General features: G+C 35.0%; 1 protein-coding gene across 5 annotated transcripts in view; it reads left to right on the top strand.

The window, feature by feature from the left end:
- Positions 1-24,839, top strand: part of FMRFaR (FMRFamide Receptor) — a 1,501,661-nt gene that overhangs the window by 1,356,952 nt on the left and 119,870 nt on the right. For 3 of the 5 annotated variants that reach the window (XM_069833396.1, XM_069833398.1, XM_069833397.1), the window contains one exon: positions 22,048-22,181. The exons of the other annotated variants lie outside the window; for them this stretch is intronic. The gene's annotated coding sequence lies outside the window, so the exon portion shown is untranslated. The remainder of the gene's footprint in view (positions 1-22,047; positions 22,182-24,839) is intronic. 5 annotated transcript variants of the gene reach the window in all.

Genomic DNA, 24,839 nt, shown 5'->3' with positions numbered 1-24,839 from the left:
AGCAACAAGTATTATTAGAAACAGACTGTGTTCGATATAAATGAACTGGAAATCAAGAAAGAAGTTGTGAAAGTATCAATTTTGAATTATCTAAATTAAGTCGTTAGGTTTTAAAGGTGGAAATACTGATCACTTTAGATGGGAACAAAAGTAAGAGATTATAGTAAATTTTGAATGAGCGTAAGTAAAGAGGAGGATACAATAATGAAGGAACATAAGTAAGAGGTATGAATCTAAATTAGAAAGAGCGTCTACAACAGGTATAGCCTATCTGTAATGAATTTAATTGTGCCACCGGATACAAAATTGTGAGGTCCACATTACATGGATGTAAATGTTGACATCAAATATATATCATATCATATCATAATTATCATATTATAATATTTAATTTTCTATTTTAATCAAGCTGCTTAAAACTGTGTCAGGAAAACCATTGCTATGATAATATAGGATAAATTTTCTTTTCGTCGGCCTGGTTGGTGCAGTTGGTATAGCCCTGGCCTTCTATGCCCGAAGTTGCGGGTTCGATCCCAGGCCAGGTCATTTAAGTGTGCTTAAATGCGACAGCTCATGTCAGTAGATTTACAGACATGTAAAAGAATTTATGCGGGACAAAATTCCGGCACTCCGGCGACGCTGATATAACCTCGGCAGTTGCGAGCGTCGTTAAATAAAACGTAACATTTAACATTTTACTCTTGTCAAATGCTTTCAGATATTGTTAAACAGCAATGTATGTGAGTATAAAACTATAATTATATTCAGTATTAGAAATCGTTCATAGATATAGAATAATATAATCAACTTTACATCCCATTAAAGTGAAATTACACACATCCTGTTACATTTTTAAATTATTCAATTCGTGATATAGGCTATTATATAGAGTGTTTGTGACAGACTTTGAGGTGTGATAGATAGTGTGAAATGGAACAACTTTTATTCAAACCCATATTCTGCGACGCTCCAACACAAAGCTACATAACTTGAAAAGAATTTCACTCATAACTGTTATTCAGTTAGTTATTTCTCGTTTGCAGGGTGGGATGCGTGGAATGAGGAAATAACTACTGTATTGTTGAGGTGACTTTTTTCATCTCTCTTTTATTTACAACTGAAGTGCGTGCATGTTTTTACATAACAGATGTACTATACAAATTACAAATGATTACATGTCAGTACATCTTTATAAAAAGAAAAAGGAGAATATTTAAAACTAACAACAAGTTTAACAGTTATGTAGTGCAGTAAACGAATGAATTTAGACAAAGATATATACCTACTGCATTCCCTTAACGTAACTTAATGGTACGTGTAACAACTACCTAGTAAATAATGTTTACACAAAGTACTGAAACCCTATAATATTACGCAACCAAATATGGAGATACATTCAACAGGTTGCTGTAATTCCAGGCATTTAATACAGAAAAGAGATGAGACAAAACTGTCATTTTGAAAAACTCGCTGCTTTCAACGGTATGTATTGTCCACACCTGTGGAATAATGGTTAGTGCGTCTGACCGCGAAACCAGGTGGCTCGGATTTGAATCCCGGTCGGGGCAAGTTACCTGCTTGAGGTTATTTTTCGAGGTTTCCCCTCAACCCAATATGAGCAAATGCTGGGTAACTATCGGTGCTGGAACCTGGACTCATTTCACCGGCATTCATCTCATTCAGACGCTAAATAAGAGCGTTGCAAAATGGCCCACTAAAATAAAAAGAAAATTCAACAATATATAGCTTCGTACGGAGTGTCGCTGGATGTGCGTTGTATACCAAAAAAATACATATACAGTACATATTTGTATACAGAAAAATAAACGTGAGTTACACTTTTCTTTTCGGATATGAAATATAAGATACCATCTTTAGTTTATTGTATTTTGACTAGATGTGCGTGATATTAGAAATGCATAAATTATTGTATATACATTTTACAGGTTAGTAAAGACGCCAAGGTGATTATCCTAAAAAAAATTATCTTTGTTTCGGATTTGCTGTCGTCTTTTGAATGAAAGTTTAACTCTGGGAAATTTCGACAATGTGTTTCAGGGTGAATCGACATGTGTCGATTTCGCTTGTGGTAATTCTTAGATGACCTGGGGGGGGGGGGGCTGTCTCTATCAAAAGTTTTGTGTTTTTGTCTTAGGAGATTTCGTAATCCTTCAGAGAGCTTTTCACTGCAATTTTCTCCATCTATCTGTTTTTCTCTCTGTGTGTCTGCCTGCATGTATAAAACTACTGATCTTCCATTGAATCAATCTTAATTAAATTTTATATTTTAATTTTCATTCATATCGGACAAATAGGAAAAGCCACAACTCTCGATACCGACATGAAAGATCAATTAGTCTGGTATAACCTTCGCCTTGATTCTAAAAGCTATAATGGATTAACAAATTAATGACGTAAGAGAATTGACATCCTGACGTATTGCAGGATAACATGTTTGAGTTCTAGCCGAAAATTGTTGTGGAATTCGTGTTTAAGATGACATTATCACTCTCCCATGAACACCACAGACACCACATGCGCAAGGAAATTTAGACTTGCCTAATTCCTGGCCTACTGATACTTTCTTTGAGAAACTGTCACCAATTCCGCTGCTAACACTTCATCTGGTGGTAAAAGAGAAAACTGCTAGACAGACGTAATAACGACTGGAAACTATAGGGAACAGCTGAAGGAGATTAAACAGCAAAAAGAAGCTAGGCTTTCCCACAGATGGAACCAATGCTCTGCGTGTATGGGGAGGAAGCTAGTTCATCAAAAAATCTGAACAATCTTAAAATACCTATTGGGACGCGTATAAGCTTAGTGTGCATTATTAATACGATGACAGTGCTACAGAACTTTGGTTTCAGCGTGTTGCAGAATGCCAAAAATGGTTTTAGGAGGCATGAGTGGGAAATGACACCGATGAGAAATGCATATGTGACCAACGTGAGTAAGGGTATTATACAATATTTATGTATATTTCAGGAGCAAAGGTTGTGTTGTAAATATTGGGTTTTAAAGTGTTTCCTATCTTTATCATACTATGTCGAAATCTCCCCCATTATGGGAAAAGCCGACACTTCGGCATCGATTTGTACTTTTTTTAAATACAGGGATATAAAATGATGACACTGGCACCAGATGTGTGAAAAGTACGGAAAACATATCCATATATATTATAGGAAAAATTAGATTAAAAATTGTATAAATTTATCCCAAAATTAACATTTATCCTTAGCATTTCGAGATGTCCCTAAACGGCCCTAACCTTTATTGAAAAGTTTCTGGACTTCGGAAGATGTGTGTGAATCTTACAGTAATAATTTTTAACCTATGCTACTCATTGTAAATTATCATTAAACTTTGGCGAGCTAGGGTCTACCAAACTAATACTACATAATACATAAGTACCATACAATTCGTTCTACTTTATGCTTCTGAGGTTCTGGTTACCCTAAAAGAAAGGTAAGAAGGACTAATCTGCAAGACACAGGTTCCTCATCCACAGGCTGCACCAACTCTCTCAAAAGAACCGAGAAATATCACTGATGGGAAGTGATAGTAGGGCAAACTCGGATAATTTCGTGACATGGCTAATTTCGTGATATTTTTAAATAAACTTATCATGAATTTATGCTAGGGACCAATCTAATTTGATGGTATAGTATTGTCGTGTCCGTAGCCCTCGGGTTGACAGACAGACTAGAGTTTGTACGTTCGTTGCAGAAACTAAGTTCTCGACGTGAAGTGACAATACTGCTTCATTACCTTTACTTCACCAAGTAAGCACGTTTGCACTGTGTTGGTTGTTTAAGTAGATTTCCAGCAGGCCATTATGATAGGGAGAGGCTAAACCTCTTGACCGTATTAACATCTTAACATTTAATGAGTTCTTCAAATGGAGGTTAGACCAGAGTCGTGCAGGCTGGCCCACAGCTCAGCACTGCGAGTCCTAATGCATCAGCAGCGCAGCCCACCCAAGACCAACACTGCTTGACGAGGCCGCTTCCTAGGCCATTGCACTGGGCTTGCAAGCCCAAGCCGGCCGCACTGCTCAGCATTGCAGCAGTTGATTGCATTCTACTGCTTTCCTGCTTGCATGCATTGGTTGTGCTTTCGCTTGGCGTGTGGCATGAGCACTTGCATACCGGACACATTACAAAATTAAATTATTTTCCATTGCTGTCGAACACAGATTTAAAAACTCTCCCTATGGCACTTGGTTAATTTCTATCCGATTCTGTTGTTTTAAACTCTCTAGCAGCGATTTTCACCTTTACTACTGTTTCTCTAGAGAGACTTATTTCAGCATGTATGCTTTCAAGGCCGGTGTCTGTGATGAAGGTTTTCCGGGCTGCTATTACACTATCAAAGTTCTTGGACAAAGATGTTTTATAAAATATTATCATACAATATATGACAGTGTAATGGGTTTTCTTTTATAAAAGCTTCTTTCATAAAAGATCTTTTATAAAAGGTCACCGGCGTGGCTCAGTCGGTTAAGGCGCTTGCTTGCCGGTCTGAAGATGCGCTCGGGCGCGGGTTCGATCCCAGCTTGGGCTGATTACCTGGTTGAGTTTTTTCCGAGGTTTTTCCCAACCGTAAGGTGAATGCCAGGTAATCAATGGCGAATCCTCGGCCTCATCTTGCCAAATACCATCTCGCTATCACCAATCTTATCGACGCTAAATAACCTCGAAGTTGATACAGCGTCGTTAAATAACCAATTCATTTTTCTTCTATAAAATGTAAATTCAGCTTGTTATCTTTCATAAAAAATGTCTATACCTTGAAACAAATATGGCGGAACGCAAATGTAACTGGACTATTGCTACCACAAAAATTCTGATATCGGAGTATGAAGGAAATGAAATGTTATAAATAAATAATTTTTGTAATATAATGGTAATAATAATAGTAATAATATAATAATAATAATGATAATAATAATAATAATAATAACAATAATAATGTTTTATAATAATTTGTATAACTTTTCAAGTCTTCGCATTGTAGCTCTTTCAATAAGTTCTGATGTATACCTCTCTTATCACATCTTGCCATACATGGTTTGACCCTGATCACATATTTGTGTTGTGATCAGGGGTTTAACCCACAGTTGTTTCTTTTTCAGTAATATGCACATTGTAATAATTGAACTAATTGTAGCTCTTCTTCAATTATGGTGTTATAAACATAACGCGTAAATATTAGCATAAACAAATCATAAACTTAACGTGTAAATATTAGTATTAACAAATCCTCGGAACCCGTGCTCACTGTTGTGGAACAATAATTGTTCGGAGAGCTTTTGTTCCTAATTTTAGGTTATGTTTGATAAAATCTTTTATAAAAGATTTTATGTAGTGCAATATAGCCTACTCCAAATCCTATCCTTTAACAAAGGTCTTTGATAAAATATTTTATCATATTCTTTGTCAAAGAACTTTGACAGTATAATAGTAGCCTTACAGAGACAGTACTTACTTTGTGATTATTTGGACTTATCTTGAAAAACCGAAATCGAAAACTAAAATGAAAACGTTTGAAACAGTAGCTGATCGTTGATCGAACAGCACATACAAGCACAAGCCCGCTCAAAATAAATTCATAAGTAACTGATACAAGTGGAAACTTTGACCCATGCCTTAATACAAGCCCACCGCACAAAACCGTTCCGTAAGCAGTTCGCTCCGACCCGTGCGGTGATGCTGAGTGACGTTACGAGCTAGTTCCGTGAGACATTGCGGAGCCCAGTGCTGTGCAGTGCGGAAGCAGCCCATGGGCTGGGCCGTTCTGCAGGTCTCTGGCTTACACTTAATCGTTATATTTAATGAGTTCTTCAAATGGGGTGAATCCGTTAATTAAAGTAAAGCATTTTATTTCAAGCTAGACTTGACGTTAAGGGAGCAAATAATTGGAATATAGATTCGGAAATTCATTTGCCGGTCCGATGGAAATCTTTACATTACACACTCCACTGGGACGATAACATCAATATGACTAGTACGATTTCAGTAATGCAAGTATGCAAGTAAAACTATCAATCATCATTACAGTGTAAGTGGCAGAATATGTATTATAACAAAGATTTTGTTCACTGCTCTCTTGCATTGACGTGAGCGGATTTTTTGGAGACTACTTGAAGAGTTGTGAGATCTATAGCTTTGAATTTGTGAGTGAAAACACCATCCGATTTCCTTTGTTAAAAGAAGAGTTGTTTGCTGTATGACATTGTATACTTCTTGGTGATAAACATGAACTTATCAATGTACTGATTATTATGTAACACAGCCTTATCTTGGGAAGTTATTTTCTTAGCATTTTTCTCATTCCATTATTTCTCTTGTCAATTTGTTTACGGTATAACAACATTCTCTGGTGGAAAAAATATCAAATGCATGAAAAGTAATTTTTTTGTGTGTATTCATAGTGTCTGTGACATATTGTGCACGTAGTGCACGTTACAAATAGCAGATAATCGTAGGGTCATGTGAAAAGAAACACTACAATATACTATAAGTAATATTAAAGAAGCAAATTGGAAAACTGCAGCAGAGAAAGCTCGTCTTTTTCTTAGCAAGTACGACGAGGACCAGGAATGACATTTCCAGTTTCTCAAGTGAGTTAAACGAGGTAGAAAAGGAAACAGCATCATCTTCGGGAACCAAAAAAATAAGATCTGTGCTTAAAGAAAAGTCTAATGATTAGCCTAACGAATTTTGTGCGGATCTTGCTCAGGAAACGTCGAGAACGACAAGCATGGTGAAAGATGGATTCAGTGTGTCAGTTGTGATCAATGGTTTCATGATACATAGGCCTACGAGTACTTTTCAAAATACGGAAAGAATTTTAATTGTTTGGGTTGTAGCTATGAATCTGGTCGAGAAATTTAAAATTTGACTTAATATGCCTAAATATTTTGAATTTAATAACTATCACCCTTGTACTATCACAAAATTATGCCAGGCCTTCTAGAGTGCTAATATTTTTTTGTTTATTTATATTGGTTCTTTGTAAATATTATATAAATTTGTTTGATACCTCAAACAAATGCTGACATGTAACTTTCTGAAATCTAATAATGCACCTACCTTAAAAACTATATTTTTTTTAACTTGAACCTTATTCTTGCACTAAAACCTTAATATCACGATATTATCCGAGTCTTTCCTAATCATAAGTGATTACTGTGACACACACAGCATTGTGCCATTTCATTTTCACTTTCTTATATTAAAAATAAAAGATCTACGTGCACTGCATCTCAAACACAGGATATTGTCTCTCAAAATATAAATACTGTCCAATCCTGTCACTATAGTCTCTCTCATATTACGACGAATTTTGAACAGTGATAATTGCATCACAGAGGAGGATTACAAATGATTTTTAGTCAACAAAAAAGCGTCCTTCACAAAGCTTACTGTTTCCCGAGCTGACATGTCATACAGGCCTTACACATCAATTAATTATCAGTTGTAATATAAAACAAGCCGCAGTCTTGTTGTGGATTTCTCTTTATATTAAATCTATTTATGAACACAGGAAATTAAATTGTAACTAGCAGATGCCTGCGAGCTTCCTTCACAGTTCCACATAAAATAGTTCCACACACATACACGAAATGAGAAGGTAAAGAATTATAAATCACTAATTTCTGGGACTATTTTAATGAAATTGACACGTGCTAATGTTTAGCTAGCCGAAATAAAAATTAAGGTCAACTACGAGTATTAATAGCATTCAGATCTTTATTTGGACACAATAGTTTGTTGTGTTTTCATGAAAATTTGTAATTTCACAAGAAATTAAAAATCGCTATATTGATTATGTTCAATAATCATGAATATGACGCACCGTTAGCCAAACGACTAGAGGTGACTTTCTAGGTTGGTAACTCGACTTCAGATCCCAGTGATTCCAGTAGTATTTCCGCTGAACAAAGACTGTGTTAGATGGTAAGTTTTCGCGGGGTACTCTCGTGTCTCCTACCAGCATTCCACCATTTCTTCATTAATAATCACACTCGTGCGTTGTAAACCACCTCCCATAGTGCACCAAGAGAGACGCTATGCGGCAAAAGGTCTAGTTGCGTGTGGATTCTATTACCGTTTGGGTAATTACCTGTTTAAGTTTATCCCAGGTTTTCTCCAATCGTAAGGCGATTTTCAGGTAATCTATTGCGAAATCTGGTCCTCATCTCCAATCGTAAGGCGATTTTCAGGTAATCTATTGCGAAATCTGGTCCTCATCTCGCCAGTACCGTCTCGCTGTCACTAATTTCATTGATGTTAAATAGCCTAGTATTTGATACAGTTTCGCAATATAACCAAGGAAAAAAAAAGTCTACAAATACGACGTGTTGCTCCTATCGGAGACAACTGGAGTAAATGACGCAAAAGACAAATACCCGCCACTGGAAAAAAAGAAACAATTATTGTGAATATTTAAATGGTAAAATATTACCTTTGGTTATTACTGGAGAAAAATTCTCTCCGGAGCCGGGTACCGAACTTTTCTCCATTAATAACAAATGGTAACCATAACAGATAATTCTGTAGGACCAAAAAATTAATCTTTACCTAAATATTATCCTGTCTGCAGTATTCAAATTGATGAAAATGTAGGGGCGAAGAAAGTAACTTCTCGTTCACATATCTGTATTTTTAAGTCTTATTATTCAATTATTATTGATGGTACTGATGATTAACGCCACTTTTAATTACTCTGGTATCAGAGACGGTGTTGGTCTATGATAAGTCATTATTAATATGTAGATTCTTCACAAATCAATTACGATATTGTATCATTCAAATAATAATACCAACAGATTTAAAATATTTCAGGGATAATTGAAGCGGTGAGATCAATAACAATTAAAGTCCACTTCTGGCCATTCATTTTTTGCAAATTTGAAGTTAAATTTTGGATATTTCCACAAATGTTACTACTCTAAAAGTTGGTATACTACCTTGTCTTGATCTCTAAAACAACCAGAAATATTACGTGCAAAAAATAATTAGGTAAGAAAAAAAAGTTTTTGCATTTTTCTCGAAACTTGTGTAAATGGACTTGAATGGTTATTGATCTCACGCTTCAATTTTCTTTTCCCGGTTTGAAATGAACACAGAAATTCAGAAATTGGGAAGAAAATCTAGAACGGGGAAAATTCCCTTCTTTCTGTCCTTAATGTCGAACAATGCTATGATAGTTAGAGAACTTTACCTGTTCATATAAAAATTATTATTTAACTTTGTGCATATCTGACATAATGTTATGGAGTGAATATGGTAATTGCTGACATATCTGTGCAGCTTTGTTTTTATGAGTTTCAATATTAACATTTTGTGTATGTGTTTCATGAACTTATTCCAGATACCGAGAAATTACACTACAAAAACCCTGCGCACTAGCTAGATAACAGAGGACTGTAATACTTAAGAGAACCGTATATGATTGATGAAAAACATCAATGTGGTGTTGATAAAAATAGACGATTTCATTGAATAAATCAATAATAAGTGTACAATTTTTACGAGTTCGTCAATAAAGACAATTTTCCAGTTGATCTCAATTCTGATTGTGGCTGTGAATCTTCTGAAGACACATTTGATTTGTTAATTTTTGTAATTTTTATGATTATATTGATAACGGATTATATTATGTCAATTACTCGAGAATAATAAGTCATCTAATGAAAAATATCTATTTCATATGCAGCATGTTTTACCCGTAAATAAATATAATGACATCGTTACCATACATTAGTCGCGAAATTAGTCCAAATGGTGAAAAATAACTCCATCTGTGTACGATTGTCTTTATAATGAACTGAGATATAGCTACACACTTGTGCAGATAGCCTTCTCCATAAATAGAAATATCCCTAGATACTTCATTCACATTTAATAGCACAATGTTTGTATATTCCTTAAGTGCAAAATATTAATTTTTATACAGTGCGTTCGTAGCTCGGCCGGACCGTTCCGCAGCGGCCTTGGACTGAGTGAAGATTGGCGCGCCTGCCGCCATAGTAGCGCTGTAGCTACCCCTGACGCGTCAGTCAATCCAGTTTGATCTGTCGTGAGGGAAAGACGTCTGTGCGCGTGTTGTCAGAAAAATTGTGTTGTCTCGTGGTGATAAAGAGTCTATTAAGTCTGAGTACACTTCAGAACAACGTATTTTTCTCTATGATGCGTATGTGAAATACTCTTCTGCAAGAAGGTGTCGAAGAGAATTTGAACATCAGTTTGGAAGTGTTCGAATTCCTAGCAACTCAACTATTCATGACCTTGTCAATAAAGTCAGACGTACAGGATCTTTTTTGAACAAGAAAAGTGTTCAACAATGCCGTGTACTGACAGGAGAGACATTTAATGAAGTAGAGGCCCAGTTAGAGCACTCACCCCGCAAATCACTGCGACGTTTAGCACAAGAGGTTAACATTTCCAAGACGTCAGTTTTTGTGACAACCAAACTTCTGAAACTTAAACCGTACAGGATGACTGTAATTCATGCTTTACAACCACAAGATCCGGTAAGTAGGTTCAATTATTGCAATTGGTTTGTGTATTCCGTTCATAATGGCGACGTGGACCCACTTTTAACGTTCTTCACTTATGAAGCGTGGTTTTATCTTCACGGTCACGTTTCTACTCAGAACAATGGATACTGGGCTACCGAAAATCCCCATATTATTCATGAAGTTCCTCACCACGCTGCAAAGGTTGGGGTTTGGTGTGCAGTGAGTGCAAGTAGAATTATGGGTCCCATATTTTTCGACACAACAGTTGTTTCACACATTTATGTAACTTCAATTTTAAATATTTTTTCCGCAACTAACAAGAAATGAACGATTGATTGGCTGGTTTCAGCACGATTTAGCTACAGCGCACACCGCTGCGAATTCTATGCATGGATTACGAAGTGTGTTTGGTGACAGAATAATTAGTCGAGGACTGTGGCCATCTCGTTCCCCTGACCTATCTCCATGTGATTTTTATTTATGGAGAACGTTAAAGAATAAAGTGTACGCATCAAATCCGCACAAGTTACAAGAATTGAAGACTCGGGTCGTTTTAAGCTAGTGCTTTGCCAACCGAGCTATTTGTGTAAGTAAAACCAGAAGTGAGTGCAAGTAGAATTATGGGTCCCATATTTTTCGACACAACAGTTGTTTCACACATTTATGTTACTTCAATTTTAAATATTTTTTCCGCAACTAACAAGAAATGAACGATTGATTGGCTGGTTTCAGCACGATTTAGCTACAGCGCACACCGCTGCGAATTCTATGCATGGATTGCGAAGTGTGTTTGGTGACAGAATAATTAGTCGAGGACTGTGGCCATCTCGTTCCCCTGACCTATCTCCATGTGATTTTTATTTATGGAGAACGTTAAAGAATAAAGTGTACGCATCAAATCCGCACAAGTTACAAGAATTGAAGACTCGGGTCGTTTTAAGCTAGTGCTTTGCCAACCGAGCTATTTGTGTAAGTAAAACCAGAATAATAATTTCGTCCTACTTGTGTTATAATTATAGTTCTGCGTTTGGTTACCTAAAGTTTCCAAGCGACCCGAAACTGTGTAGGTGTGCATAGAGTATAGATCGGCGACGCCAAATCCTACTACATAGTTCAGGTCTGCTGCTCAGTGAACATGCGAAAACAAAACAAAGCTAGGCGCTTGGAGATCACTGCTCTAATAGAATAATTTGGTAGTCAGCACTTCATTAGAAAACAAGAACATTTATTTTTGAAAAGGAGAATTTTTTTTCATTTGAAATACTTAAAATATTTACAGTCACTTATTGTAATGTGTAGAGACTCCTAAAGCACACAGTCATAATTTGTTCTATTTCAAGTTTGTGATGATATTTATGTTTCTTAATTCCTGCCTTTAATTAAAGGTAAAGTATCTTAATTCGTTTCACGTATTGTAAAGATCAGGGGTAGAGAAATTCCGGGTAGCATATAGCCATGGCGACTAAACATTTCTATGTAGTGCCTGAATTGTTTATTGAGTTCAAATCTTTTTCTAAGGCTTCGATTTCTTTTATATCATTACGACTAACATATAATGTTAACTAAAGCGATTATAGGAAGAAATTCGAATGTACTTTTTAGATTAATGTGTTTGTTGCGCAATTTAAGATTTTGTCAGTACATAGCTTCAATTGAGAGGACATAGAGTCTCTGAGAGCGTGTGTTCGCACTGCATAAATATTTAATATCGTTTAATACTCGTATATTCCAGTAAATGTATCGTCTTAGTTCGAATGGTTTTCTAGTTGCATATGTGGACACAATATGGTAGATCCCGAAAATAGAGGCTGGCTCCTGAAAAGTTTTCTTTTGTCTAGCCGTGGTAAAAATTATGTTTTATTGCATATAAGCTGCCTTTAAATAAATGCTTACGAAATCCAAGTGATATTTTCAACATGAGTACTATTTCATACGAATAGCTAGACAGATGCAGACACACAGTACCGAAGCGACCGAAGCGTCAACTGTTGACTTGCAACTTGCTCTCTGTACCAAGAAAAGCTTTATAGTATGCTCGACGTACACCTACCTTGTACGCAGAACTCTAATTAATGAAGTCTTGGCATACGATGTATCACATGCACTGAATAGCTTTTATCATCTAAACGCGCCATAAAAAGAACAACCAAATCGCTGCGTCTTCGTTGAAACATGTTTCCATCATCGACTTAAATTTATTGCACTTTCTTGTTACCATCATCTTTGGAAAGTTGTGTCAAAAGTTCATATCTGGATTACTTCGCTACCTAACACTAGCCGGTCATAGTCTAATTTCCGTGACATGACTCAGTAAAATGCCGATCATGCGCTTATGATATAAAAATATGTCACACTGGTAATGGAAAGGAACAGAGCTGTTCCGCATAACCTGGCCGATGTATATTAATAATTAGTGCTGCCCATTGATCAAAATATTTAATCGATTAACTATTTGAATTTAATCGAAAACAATACTATTTTAGTTATTTACTAACATATTTATTATGTAGGCTTATAATTTATTGCATAAATTTCTATGAGAATTTTTGAGACAAACACAAATAGAAAAAATTATGAAGACTCACCTAGTTAATACTGCTTCATATATGATTTGAAACATGTGAGTGCATTCACATGCTCCGAATTAAGTGCCCCTCTACGTTTGCTAACAATGTTTCCTCCATCACCAAACACGAAACAACCTTTTTCTGTCAAGCACTTCTCCACGATAGTTCAATTTAAATCCAAACTTTCACCGAGTTTACCTCTCAAATTCTCACATGACTTAATGGCGTTTTCACTTTTCACAAAACACAGAAATCTGATTAGGCTATTTTCTTTAGTAAACTAAATACACACGCTTCTTCTACAAACTCAGTAAAGAAGCTGTAGTGGTCAAAACAGCAGACTGGTCCCTATTGTAATCGGATTACAAAATTTTAGAAAGAGAAGAAGGTAGACACTCTCTCATTTGCACACAGTAGTGTAGCCATGGCTAAGAGGTGAAAAGTATGTACAGTATTTCATATGCTTGGAAGACAAGCTGACAAGGTGGAAGTTTTCTTGGAAAACGATAAAACTTAATAAAGGTTTCGCATTATGTTTTAACTTTCAATAGGGATAGACAGGTCACCGTCCTCATATCTCCATTTTTTCTGACGTGAATAATTTGAATAATTTCAAGGGGAAAATTGTTCCGGGGCCGGGTGTCAATGCCAGGACCCTTCGCTTAGCGCACGAATGCTCTACCGACTGAGCTACTCAGATGAATCTTTCAGAAGTGTTTGTGCAAAGATATGTTCTATACTATATGCTTTGCAGTTACAAAATAACGGTAATATTGTCCTTTGAAGTATATAATTTCTGTGAGACGAATATTGTCGGAATTTTTAGTCTGAGGTTGCATTAACAAAATATTAATTAATATCAAGTACAACCGATTAATTTTAATCGACTCGATTATTCGCTGAAATATTTTCGATCGATTAATCTTACAACATATCCCATAAAACTATTAACAATCAAAGAAATAAAATGAAAATAATCATCCGCCTAGACTCAAATGGTTATGATTCTTAAGATGAATAATGAATCCAACGAAATCGGATCCCATTCTCGGCAGCAGAGATATACATCCCTTCCCCAATATCCAGTCTGCTTTTCGTCCGATACTTTCTGTGTTGGCTCAAGAGGTGCTCTTATGAGTTCTATCTGATCTCGTTTTTACAGCATTCCGAGAGTGAGGACGGAATGGGAGAAAGTTCTTGAAGATTCTTTGTAATAACAAATCCATTTCATTTGTTCGTAGAATTGCGATACAAAATTAAGTATAGCAATATTTCCATATTATGTCGCATTTCTGTTCTGAAAATATGAGGCATATGTAAAAGTGCACACACGCACGCAAACATACACACACCCACACGCACACTCATACTCACACACACTTTTGTGAGATGGCATAGCTTGTTTATCTTTCAGAGATGATCCTCTTTACTATTGCCATCCCACAACGCGCCGCCTGATTCTTCAGAATATAATTGTCATAAATCCACTCCCCAGTTCCCCTTCGTTCTCCGCCTCTGTGAACAAACATCTTCACATCGGATTTCTGGCCGTTTTCCAGACCGAATCACTGCCACTACTTTTTGTTATCCGCGTTGGAATTCATTTGTAATAACAATGTCAGTAACGTTTTCAGCTAGAGTTGGATCTGAACATCACAAACTTTTAGTGACGTTCAACCAAGTAAGAAACTATGAAACAAGAAGCTGATCCTCTTCTAAGGTAAAGTCTACTTCTCTTCAATGGTAACGTTTATTTATTTAGCCTCACGTAGCCTATATGATATCAATATACAGTTGCGAAGGATAATAGAAATTCAGTTATGTGTTATGTAAAACAAAATTAAGAATAGCTTCGAATATACCGCAACTTAACTTTTGAAGAATTGAAGAATTAAATTAAATTATATTTTATATCAAATGATATTATCTGACAAATTGTTTCTTAATTTTTGCATTATGCAGGGTGTTCGAATGAGTGTGTTACAAACTTTGAGATGTGATAGGCAGTGACGTATTGAGGCCTAAGCAAGCTAGGCAGTTGCCTAGGGCGGCAATTTCCAGGGGTGGCAGCATTCTCTCTCTCTCTCTCTCAATCTCTTCCTTCTTTTTCATTTCAATTTTACAGTGAAATTTGTTTTTAAAATACTTGTTGGTAAATCTTTTCTGAAGTTTGTTTTTGAACAGCTCGTGGAGGTCTGATATTGTTTTGTTATCGCATTGTCGTGGTCGTGGCGAGAGTAAAAGAAAAATGTGCAGCTGCATAGCTATTGTAATGCCTGTATCACATTATACTTCGAAACTGCTTAAATTTATCTGCTTGTATAAACAAAATGCGTTGTTGAAAATCTAATTAAATGAGTGTTTATTATATTATCGGTATGAATAATAAACATAACTCTCATTTACATTTCCAATATAATATATCGCCAACAATACTATTTAATCACTTTCCAACATGTGCATATATGAAAGGTTTATTCCACAAAGAGTTGGAGTTTATTTTTCGATTTACTTTACCTATACTTCCTATCAAGTAAGAAATACTCGTAATAATTATTCCACCAATAAAACTAATGCTTAAAAATAAACCACAGCTTGCCTTTCACAGATCAATTTTATTTCAACTTTGAATAAGTTTGGATAGGGTCTGATAAGACTATTACACAAACAATGTATTGAAAGTAGAGCACCGGTATTGGTTTTCTTCACAATTTTTAGTATCACTTCTACTGTGATATATTAATGATAATATATATATATATATATATATATATATATATATATATATATATATATATATATATATAAGACTATTACACAAACAATATATTGAAATTAGAGCACCGGTATTGTTTTTCTTCGCAGTTTTTAATATCACTTCTATTGTGATATATTAATGAAGGCCATCTACTTTTTCATGAGAGTATATTATTATTATTATTATTATTATTATTATTATTATTATTATTATTATTATTATCATTATCATTATTATTATTATTATTATTATTATTATTACTATTATCATTATTTACGTTTTGTCTAATTCAAATATACAGATCATTAAAATTTAAAAAAAATATATAACATAAATATCACTACTCATAGTTAGAGTCCGAAAGTTTAGCCCATATTCTAGCCCGCAACGCATAGCAATAAGTTTACCTTTGTTTACTGCTGCACGATACATAAGGTACATACAGTCAATTCACAAAAACACTCATGCAGTAGGACCTGTCAAGCTCTGGGCAATGCGTTCAGTCTGATAGGATTTGTCCGTGCTTAATAATATGATTAACCACAACTTTTCAGTTATTTCTGAAGCTGTCACCATTTTAGAATCATCGCAGTTGCCAATGACTGAAGCTATAAGCAAGTGGATAGTATTTCACATATTCTTAATGAATTACCTAATGGCCTAAAATATAAATTTCTTAACATACTCGAGAACAATTGTGTATGCAGTAACGTTGGCTACACTAGATAATGTTGATTGCTTCCACAGACGCGAACCTGCAGGAATATAACTTTCGTGAAAGTGGCATCCCTTACTTCGGATGAGCCTATTATGCTCCTATTGCGTCATGTGATGTGGAACGCTCTTTTACACGATGCAAACGCCATCTCAGTGAGAATCGCAGACATTTTTTCCTTTGAAATATTCCTAATTCACTGCAATGTTGATTATGACAAACAGGACATTGCTACAGTCTTGCTATTGAAAGAAGCTGTAAATTGAACAATCTTGAAAATAATTCAGCGGTGTGAAGTGTATATCTGCAGTGCTTGGGAAAAGTAACATAAGTCAGTTTTCACAAACCTTTTTTGATAATTTATTGACAACTTACAGAACATCTGTTCGCTTGGAAAAAAAATACATAAGTATTTCTCCCATTACAATAATTCATAGAGAAAAAAATCAAATCGACATAAACCAGTGTAAGTCGTCAACAAATTACCAAAAATGGTTTGTGGAAACTGCCTTATGTCACTTTTCCCAAGCACTGCAGATATAATGTAGCATAAATATGTAAATAATTGAAGATGCAGATATAAATATAATAATAATAATAATAATACAAAATGTAAGAAATATGATGACTATGTTTATAACCCATCTATGCACTAAACATATTATGTTCTATCAACAAAATAATAATTTATTACAGAAAATTGCGAATTATATCTCGAAATTGAAAATACATTTCCTCTTCAGAGATATGTCAATGTTATGCATATATAACAGTAAATAATGTATTACTGATGGCTTATAACTATTAATACGAAATAATTCTGCTGCTTTCTTTTTCCTCCACACAGTAAACGAATCACACTTCAAAATTAAGTATAACGTTTCTTATGCACTCTTAAAAGCTTGTTCCAGAAAACTGATTAATTGTATACTTCAGCGCAACAACTGGAAATTTAGTCAAAAAAATGAGAACATTTTCAAAATACTAGAAAACATACGCTTCATATTTATTTATGGATCGATAAGGATGCAAATAGTAAACGTAAACATTTTCTTCACAAAGAACAAATACCTCAAGCTGAAAATGGGACGCTTTGGGGAAAAGGACGCTTACTAATTTAAATTTTCTGTTTACCTTTGCAACCGCCTTCAATTAAGAGAACTGTAAAAGAGCTTTAAGTTTGTAACTCTAATCTAAACTGACCGCATTCTTCACAATATCACATTAGAGGACTAAATATTTTTTTTAATTCTTAATCTTGCGGTTGTTTTTGTGAAGAAATTTAATAACAGTCGAACAAATGAGTCGCAACATTTCAGAAACTCGTCTTATCCACCAAAAATCATAATTCAGTTTATGCATAAGTCCTCTTTGCAGCCGGAAATGAATACATTCATCTGAACACAACAAAACGTACTCAATCCTGTACAAAAACATGCCTGAAATACGACTAACTCTTCAGAACTTGCTTTATCCTCGCCTACTGCCACAACAGCACTCGCCTTATCCGTGTAGCCAATAGAGACCTTGTATGGAACAGTACGGACGCGTGATAAGAATTGTGAGGTTCGAGACTGGAAAGCAGCAGTTGGATCCATCCTGAAGCCAACGTCTTCTTGGCATGTTCTTTTCTCATATGGAAAGATTAATTTTTATAAAAAAACAAACGGGAATCCGTTACTCTCCAAGGGGAATCCAATTACAACAGCGACGTTGGGATCACGAAAATTGTTCTGAAGAAAGGAAAACAACTGGGATCTATAGATCCTGGTATTGTGACAGTTGGGGTTCCTTTGAAAACAGCCAAAGTACGGGACGTGGAAAAGTTATTTCTTAAACATTTTGGCAACGAGTGGATGACAGACCCTTCTCTGGAGTTCTTCTTGATGGACCAGCAGTAGACACAGAAGAGGACAAGGTAGCTAGTTTTTGTGAGCCGCACGAATGTGAAATGGTTGATGGGCTGCAGGTTTGGACTTGGCATGTTTAATGTTGTTCAGCAGTTTATACAATAATTCTATATGTTTTCAATATTATTACTAACATGTGAGCACTGCATAGAGAAATAGGTACCAGTACTAAATTTTGTAATCAAGATGATGGACATAATGTCGAAATCAAAGTAATTTATTGTGTTTTTCTTTTGTTTAAATACCAGTTTTGTCAGTTATATGCAATCATAATTCAATCATATGCTTTGAGTGTCCAATAAACCGTTTTAAAGAAGAAAACATAGTTAGCCCTACATGAATATCTAGTTCTACAATATGCATTGCAAAACTTTCCTTATTCATTTTAACAGATCAAAACTCGCCTTCTCCTGCAATTCAACTCAACATTCTTTGTCATTTATTCCGTAGTTATTTATTTTATAATTGAAATTTCCATAAAACTGACAGTTGGTGCATAAATAATAGGTCAACTTGTAGAAACGCTAAAATGAAAGTCGTAAAACGTCTTTTTCAGTTCCTGAAAAATTAAGAAAAATGGATATGGCGAGTTTTGAATAGTTTCGACTCAAATTGTTAACGTTCCGTTATATGTTAGAAAAAGCAGTAAGTGTTCAATAATGAATTAAACAGTTAGTACAATTACATTAAGAAATATGTAATTTTTATCTTTTTATATAAATTAGTTCTATAATAAATATAGACCTAATACTACATGTCTATTCTTGTGATCAGGACAGAAAGAAGCGCGTTACACAAGGGTGGAGACTAAAACAGGTGTAACTCTTAAAGAGGTTTCTGTAATATTTTTAAAGGAATTTCATAGCTTGACCCATTAGTCAACATCATTCGTAATTGTTCACTAAGAAGCTTTTATGCATTGTTTTGGCATGCTGAATGTGATATTCTATAGTAAATTTCGTGTCAAAAAAGGAAAAGAATAATGCGAACTTTCGCGGGTCCCTTGAATACTCGCACCCGCTTATGCTATAGTCTTGGTTTGTTTTCGTGTATCATATAATATGCTAATCCTTTCCTGAAATGGGTCCGACATATTATGAAATATTTTGTAGGCCTATAGGGGAAATGGAGGCAGGTTGGCTACAGAGCCACGTTGGCACACCAGCTTTATTTCGGTAGTAAAGCGACGGATTGCAGCACCACGCAGACAATATGATCCCTGCTTTATAAAGCATGCTCCACGGAAGCGTCAGACCTTTGTGGCAAGCGGTGGAAGAAGGAAGCCATAAAATTGTTTTTGCAGCAAGATAAGTAAATTTTCACCATCTCGTGATTATTTCTTTACTGGGTACATGTGTAATATTAGGTGAACTTTAAATACATCGATGGAAAATACATTTAATTGGCTCTGTTTCGTATTAATTCCATTTCGATCATTCATTATTCTAATTCGTAATTTTAACCCAAATTAAATATCTACATCAGAGGCAAGTTGGCACAGTTGTTAGAGGGCAGATTGGCACGGTGTGTAACCTATGTAATCTACCCCGCTGTATTACTTTAAATGGTTACATGAATTATGCAATACATAATTTACTTATTCACTATTTGCTATTATATAAGTTCAATTTAATTGATTGTAAATATTAAAAATATATGTTCATTGCAGTGAATGAGAAAATGAGAACTGATAAAAAAAACTGACAGAGCAACTGCTTCTCCTGATATGATGCTACGAGTTGCCAGTGCTGTAAAGTTCGAAAACAGAAGTGCGGCCAAGGGGCCAAGGATTTTAATATCCAATTCCAGACTCTCACTCGGTATTGTAAGCAAGCTACGGTTGAGGACATAAGGGGAAAATGGTCTACTGCGATATATACTGACTCTCGAGTTAAAAAAGCATTAGAGGAGAGAAAGTCGAAGAAAAATAATGAATTTGTTCATCAAAAATACAAGAGGAGTCTGTAGTAGTGAGAAAAGAAATCTTAAGACCAGTCGAAAGACAAAGAATAATTCAAGAAGGGATAGTAACGAAGAAGACAGAGAGACATATTGCATGTATTGTGTTAAATCTTACTCAGAATATGCACTAAGTGAAGGGCGGATTCAGTGTCTGGAGTGTAAAGTATGGTACGTAAAAATTGTACAGATGGAAACAGAAAGTTTGGTTGCATAAACTCTTTCTCAGATATTTTTTAATAAAACAATATGATATATAGTCATTTACAAGTTCAAAATTAATTTTTCTAACTTATTTCTCTAGGATTCAGTTCTTCTTTTATCTTAGTGTTTAACTCCATGATTATATATTTTGTGTGTTCATCATATTGAATCGTTTGGCTGTGTAAAGAAATAAATTCCAAATTAAAACAAAATCCAACCTTATATGCAGTTTGCTCTTCTTTAAAATGTAGCCAATTTACCTCATACCATGTGTCAATCTGCCTCCAGGGCGGGGTAAGTTGACTCAATCTGCACCTTTCAAAATAATACAAAATTTCAAATTTAAATCTTGGTGAAATATAAATTCAAATATCCTTTACATAGCCAAAGAACCAAGTAGAGCAACCACCTTTGAGGATTTCATAAAATGCTATGCAAATTGCAGAAAAAAAAATGAAACGTAAAATTTGAGCCAACCTGCCTATCTCTCCCCTACATACAGTACACAATCTAATTGAGGGGTTTGGGAGAAAAACCAGGCAGCTCCAATTTTTTTTTTTCATTTTTTAGCTATTTATGCACAGGGGAAAAAAAATACGCTCTATCGTTTGGTCGAAGAATCAGGTAGTTCCAGTTATAATGCATTTTGGACCTGCCTTTTTCTGTACATGCTTATTGTTTGGCGGTAAGTTTTTCATCATTATCTCGAAAAGTACTGAATTGGAACTGCCTTGTTCTTCCCCTAAACTCCTCAATTGCTTTTGGGGTCAATTATAATTTACCCGGTAGCATCAACAGTAAAAAAAAATATCTATACAACGGGAAATTCAATAAACATACTTTATTGTGCAATAATCAACATCATCAGCACCGTTATGTTTTATTTTTGGTCAGTTATTTAACGATGTTTTATCAACTATTAGGTTATTTAGCGCCGACGCAATTGGTGATAGCGCGATAGTATTTGCAAAATGATGCCGAGAATTCGTAATGACTTTCCTGACATTCGCCTTACAGTTGCGGAAGAACTTGGAAAAAACCAAACGAGGTAATTGAACCCACGACCGAACGTAGCTTCTAATCAGGAGGCAAACGCGATCCCGCCTGTTGCAGTTGTTTTTAATTAATAGAAATGCATTGATTGAGGGACGCCACGCAATCAATTTTTCGTTACTTTGTATGGTGTTTGTTCTGTGCGACGTTGATTGATGTCCTGGCTGCATGCTAGCCTGATGATAAGGGAGTCTCGGTTTTTGTTCTTAACATCAAACTTTACCTTAAAATTCTCTTAAAAGTGAGAAGATACAACGCTAAAAAAAAAGACAAAATTATTGAAAGTCAATTACAAAAACTAATATACAGCATATGAGCTAAAACTACGAGTAATTGACTCTTATTTTCAGATATGTTGGAGAAAGCTGTCTTCGATTGCCGTTTTGCTGGAGTTGCCGAGAATAATCTGCTTACTGGACAGAATTTGAAGCGCAGACCTCTCGAATACGAAACAGAGCCGCTCCATGTCGCTCGTTTACATCCGGTATGTAGTTGCAACATCTGTCCGTATCTGCAAAGCATTATGTCTACAGAATGAAAAATTGAAGAATGGAAATACATGTATAATGGACCAAGCGCCAACACCAAGATTGAGAGAAAAATAATATTTTATTGACGATGTACTCTAGAATTGCTTAAGCCATGTTAAACTAATATTGTATATGATTTCATTGTAGGCATACAACCTCAGTGACCTACTTTTTAAGGCAATTATAAGTAACCTTGGGCATTTTTTTTAAATTGCACAACTTGAAACGCACTATGTGCAGATACAATAATTATTTAAAGTGGACTGTGTAGGTGTGAATGTAACAGTTATAACATGTTGTGTGTCACACTCATAACACTGTTATTTATTTAGAATACTAAGCACACAAAGGAGCAAAACTGCACACAATAATTTTCTCTTTGTTAGTAATATCATTAAAACAATGACCTTTCCTGTTTGGCGTAGCCTATATTCTTTTAAATAAAAGCTCGTTAAGTTTTTTTTTTTATATAACATTAGCTATCAAAATATTTTTCATCAATTTCTGTTACTGCACAAGATTCTTAAGAACTGTTGGCTGTCGTTACTGAGGAATGGTATCATATGATTTAAATCTTTTTTCTTGTAACTACTGAGCCTGTTGATGCAGTTCAATAGTCGGAGTCTGGTTGGTCACACCTTTCTTGAACACCTTAAAATCTCTTCATCTCAAGTCTTTTCTACCTTTACGACATCTGGCTCATTTTTCTTAACCGTTGGCCTTGGAGGTAAGTAGCTTCGCTATATTGATTGAGGCATCTGCTGCCGTCTTAAAGTCAAAAAAGAAAATCTTGCTTCATTGTTGTTAATAAGAAGAGTTATTTTTCCTTTCAGATTATACAATTATTTTGACTAGGTCCATAGGATCCTCACACTCGGCTCAAGAAATGCGTGCTAGTTCTTGCACGACTATAGTGTGCCTCTTCTCATGGAATGGAATTCACGTGTGAAATAACACGATTAACATTTTCGTTTGTATACTTGGCCTTGTGCCCTTTGTTTCCTTGATGTTCTGAATATGTGGTTTTGCCAAGCCTTTTTAGTAAATGAGGGCCTCCGTACCTATGCCTTTCTGTAATGGAAAAAGAAACTTCAAGAAATGTTTGTTCGCACACTTTCACTATGCTGCCATCACCATATGGAACTGAAAATGAAATGAATACGGTACTTGTTTATGGCTCATGTGATAGTCAGTTTCCTTGGGAGGTGGTAATCAGCGCCAATTTCATCTTTTTTCCAATCGAGATGGTGTACACTGCGCCACCGACATATGTAAAGTGCGCCAAATAAATAATGTCACCGACATAATTATGTGAAGTAGAGGTGAGGAAAAAATAACGTAACGGCTATTTTGGAACAGTTCCTTGCTTTTTTCCATAACGGAACATGTTTGGCATTATTGAAAGCAGTAGCGCCAACTTTTAGAACACACTGGGTGGGCTCAAACATTTTAGGTATAAGTTAAATAAATGTCATAAGTATAATGATAACACGATAAATTATTGGGTGGGCTCGGATCCCACGAGCCCATATAAGTTGGCGCCACTGTTTGAGAGCAGAATTGGGAATCCTTTCGTCGCACTGAAAAAATGTTGGAATCTAAAGTGAAAGATATATAGTAAAGACATGAAGAGCCTCTTTAAAAAAATATGCACATTATCTTGAAACTAGTGTTACTGAGTATAGGATTCTATCAAACAATTACTAACATAATGCCTGTATTAGAGTATAGTACTACATTGTGAATTTTATCAAGGGAGATGAAATTATATAAGTTATGTTTTATTTACAAATATTTTACATTTTTAGTTTCATTACCAATTTTTTAATTAAACTAAATTCTGTTGAAACATGATTATTGTCGAAGTTTTTTATTTACCAAAATACAACGGTAAATTTTCATATTTCATTACATTGAGATTATTACTCTTCATGACGGTATTAATATGAATTTTAACACGACCGAAATGATTATAGCTTTTATTTACTATAGTGAGGATGAAGTAAGATTAGTTCCTAAAAGGTTAATTTGACCATCTCTTCAGTATTGCCAACTAATACCAGATATCACCAAAGAGGATAAAATCTCAATGCTACATATTGAAATAATAATAATAATAATAATAATAATAATAATAATAATAATAATAATAATAATATAGTGTTAAAAATAACGTCTTGCTTATTTACCGCATCTAATCTTTATGTTGCAAGGTGTTTCCTAAGTGGTTTAAGAATTTATTTATGAAATATTAGGGTAAGAAAGGGTATTTTCGTGATATTTTTAATATCATGGCTAGTTTTTTTCCCCATTTTGAGAATGATACTATATTTTTATATTTCTATGGCATTATTGTTACAAAATATATAACAGAGAGGTGTATCTTCTATTTTTTTAATTATTAATAGAAAATAGGATTGAAAATGTGCGTGTTTGGTAGGTAATTTTGCGATAGGGGTATCTAATTTAGTGATAGTGGTAGGGCAATTTTGTAAATGAAAAGAATACATAGTTATTTCATATGAGGCCAACTTTATGTTTATATAAGTTCACAATGGTGTTTCTAAACACTGAACTATTTGATGACCTCTTATTTATGCAACCTATAAATA

Source organism: Periplaneta americana, chromosome 8 (assembly GCF_040183065.1).
Source record: "Periplaneta americana isolate PAMFEO1 chromosome 8, P.americana_PAMFEO1_priV1, whole genome shotgun sequence".
Classification (NCBI taxonomy): Eukaryota; Metazoa; Arthropoda; class Insecta; order Blattodea; family Blattidae; genus Periplaneta; species Periplaneta americana.
Note: the sequence above shows the minus strand (reverse complement) of the source record. Positions and strands in the feature narration are given on the sequence as shown.